Source organism: Wyeomyia smithii, chromosome 3, assembly GCF_029784165.1.
Source record: "Wyeomyia smithii strain HCP4-BCI-WySm-NY-G18 chromosome 3, ASM2978416v1, whole genome shotgun sequence".
NCBI lineage: Eukaryota > Metazoa > Arthropoda > Insecta > Diptera > Culicidae > Wyeomyia > Wyeomyia smithii.
In genome coordinates, this window is record NC_073696.1 from 180,332,250 (window position 1) to 180,335,874 (window position 3,625).

The 3,625-nt window shown below is 33.1% G+C and overlaps 1 long non-coding RNA gene across 1 annotated transcript; it reads right to left on the reverse strand.

Moving 5' to 3' along the window:
- Window positions 1–292: 292 nt before the first annotated feature.
- On the reverse strand, window positions 293–3,216 carry LOC129733068 (uncharacterized). The gene is made up of 5 exons (XR_008729424.1): window positions 2,945–3,216; window positions 2,354–2,554; window positions 1,797–1,948; window positions 1,378–1,737; window positions 293–1,157 (listed from the first exon to the last, which is right to left on the reverse strand). It is a non-coding gene; the product is annotated as an uncharacterized LOC129733068 (long non-coding RNA).
- Between the last annotated feature and the right edge of the window lie 409 nt (window positions 3,217–3,625).

A 3,625-nucleotide genomic window follows, 5' to 3' on the forward strand; every position in this document is an offset into this window, starting at 1 on the left:
TCCGCGAGTTCAGTCATATAAACATAGCATTACTGTATGTAAACAATTCTAAGACAGGATGATCATCATTCATTCGAAGGAAGAATAAATTAACAAACTGTATGTTTTTCATTGAAATAGTTACAGACTCATCATGTTGTTCTTAAGTGATTATACAATTTATATTAAAACCATAACACACTGCTATTTGGAATTGGAACAGGTTGAAGAGAGAAATTATATCTTACAGTTTCAGGATTTCGATCACATCGAAATAAAACGGACATATTTTAATTCAAATCCCCTTTATTGTGAATTATCAACCATGTAAATATAAAAATTTTTGAATTTTTGTTTTCTGCTTCCTATTTAATCAAAAGATTAATACAATTTCCTGCGAAACATTTCTTTTTATCAATTTGCTCTATAGTAAAAGGTGCTCCATCTAAAATATTCATAACAATGACATAAAATTCATCTAGCTTTTTTTCCTATTTCAAACGCCTAAAAATAATTGTTTAAACAGTCAACTTTCCATCTAGACGCATATGCGTAATAATTGAGCTATTCTATTATTTGATATAATTCTGCTATAAATTTTTGACTTACTGCTACGAAGTTTCCCAAACAATACTTTGTGTTTTAGTGTTATGGACTGAGTGGTTTTAACAATTTCATATTTGCATTAGTTCGTTGATATTGGTAATTATATCTATTGAAACATCTTCGGTTTCGAGAATTTTTTTGATTTGAAGTTCTATATCCATTAAGATTAAATTGATGATGTTCTCAATGATAAAAACTCTTGGCTGTTCAAAAAGATCTGATTCTGAAACTTAGAGAATTTGTGCGCTGTATCAATAAAATCAAACATAGCAGACAATTTTTGTAGAGAGATATCAGTAACAAAACACATAGATAAAAAAAGTAACAAAACGCGTTAGTGGGTCGTTAGTTTGAAACGATACTACTGAACTGATGAGGCCTTCAAGATGACTGTTCAAGTCCCTGACTCTAGATTGAACATCGAGAATATCCTTTCGTGTTATTTTACGACGTTTGTAGAGATCAAGCAGAAAATTCAGTGCCATGCGATCATTATCCCGTAACGATTGAACAAACTCATAGCTCTCAAAAACCGTTGCAGATCTTTGTGAATGTACTGCTGGAACTGGTTCCTAAAAATAATGAAAACTATCTGTAGTACCCTGTATAACTGCGTGGCTTAAGTTTTAATTTTAGAAGTTGTATATTTATAGGAAGAAACAGTACCAAGCTAGGCTCTAAGCCTATATTGGGGGAACTCTATATTTTACAAAAAAACTAGATATAATACTTATAAATTCTTCGAGCCGGCATTTACCAAATAGTTTAAATATAACAAATAATGTTGCTTACCAGGGGTTGTGTATTATTCGTGCGTGACAGTTTTATATCGATGTTCCTGCTTATATCGCTGCTATGCAGCGTTTAATTGTAGATTGGTTGAACATATCTTGAAAATCGGTATACAGCTGTCAATTTTTGTGTATACGTTTCACACATAGAACTGTCTCTTCGTAGAGGTGTATAATCATCTTCAACGACGACTGATTGGGATGTGGTTTGATTGGACTCGTGCGCAGAGTCTAGATTACCAGCACACATTAGCGCATCCTCTTGTGCGGTTAGAATTGCTGGTCTCATGATCTTTGTAACTTTACTAGGCTTTTGTGTAAAGCCTAGTGAGTTGAATTAAAAAGCAACAAATGAGAGCATCTAAAATGAAGAAAAACAAAAATCAAGTGTAAATGTGATTGATTAATAATAATCCTTACCTTCAGATTGATTTGAACGATTCATAAATTCCAGCACAACAAGAGTTCTGGCTTCGAACTTTCAATATGACATTCGTCCATAATTTGTCGATTATATTTTTCCAGTTAGCTCTTATTTCTTTGTATCCTAAATCACGGTAATCTTCATCGATCTGGAACATGGAAGTGAACCATCAAAACTCATTCGATTATTTCAACAGCAAACTGCCAAAATAAATGTTTGAGATTTGCTATTCTGGCCATGAAATAAAAATACTGTGAAATTTTCACACAATTTAAAACGACAGATTCTAATTGATGTGAATCTTCTTCAGTGAGCAATATTATGTATCAGTTTAAAACCGAATTCATCGACTTGTGATAATCCATATTTCTCTTCAACTACACGTTATACATTTTGTCGGAAGTCATGCATCGGATGGATTAAACAGCACCTTGCTTCCGACAGTATGTATAACGTGTAGTTAAGAAAAAAATCGCTTGTCGCTAGACGATAAAACCAGTTTTCAACTAAATAGATAATGTTTTACTTTCGGCGAAAAATGTTGCTTACTTACCAGTTGATATCCGAGCTCCTTTTTATAGTGGGGATATTTTATTAAAATATCACCACACTTCAGGCTTCTTCAACAGGTAGTACGAAGTAATTCCCTATCTTGCCTTTTAGTGATGGTCCCTTTCAATCGTTTATATGCTTGATGAATGCTTCCACCGGGATTTCACCGTTCAGGAAATGCTACAGAAACATAATACGTAATCTAAAATATCAAAATTATGGTGAATATATTGTTAGTTTTGTAACAACATCCGGGGAATGATTAAAAAGCTATAATTTTTTAAGGGAAACTATTTTCAGTTTCGGCGCAAATTTTTTCGCTTTTGTCGACCAGTTATCGTTTGCTTTTCAAGTTTGTATTTTAGCCTTAAAAAACTTAAATATCTATTTCGAGATCGTCATTACAAGAAATGTTCTCAGAGGTTTTAGAAAACGCATATGAAAGCACAGTCAACCGAGAGTAACAATTATACTTTTAATGGGATATTATAGGAAACACAGTAACGTTCTAATTGCATATAAAATAGGGCTCTTGCAGTTTTGTTTAGTGAGCCCAACAGACTGTGTAATCAGGGTAGTCAAAGGAACTTACCGAAACTGATTGGAGCAAGGACTATTTTGTAAGCCGTCGATATTCTTGCTCAAAATGTGTCGTTGAAAATAAATCAATGCTATTTATGGGCCTCAGCCAAATGCCTGACAGAAGGCAACACCAAATAAAAAAAACAATGCTATAGGTTTATTTACCATTAACTAACTCACACACTTATTTTCTTTTCTCTATTTCAAACAATTCACGGGTGAAACCACTTTTATTTATCAGTTGAATCGAAATTAAAAAATAATATTGTAACCTAAACCAAAGCCGAGTGACCCCAACGCTCGCAACTGAAATTATAAGTTCCCGGTTGTCAATTTCCGAACTATAGGAAAATGAATCCAACATCAGAGTAAATGAAATCAGGTATTGCATGATTTTCGCTATGGGGCTCTCGTGGATGATTTTCACTCACATCTGTTCTTGAATTCATTTGCTTTGAATGTCGGTTAGCATCCTTCAAAATATGAAAGTTATTTCTTTGCTTAACGAATTTTTTTCTTCCACAATTCACATGATGAATCATGTCATTTAACATTAATTATCTTTCACTCGAATATTTCATATGATTATCGATGTTTGCATAATCTGATAATTCTGAATGATGAATCATTCACTTACGGCCTGGCAACTTGGTTCAGTGTAGGAAAAAAACTCAAAATTTCACAATTGTTG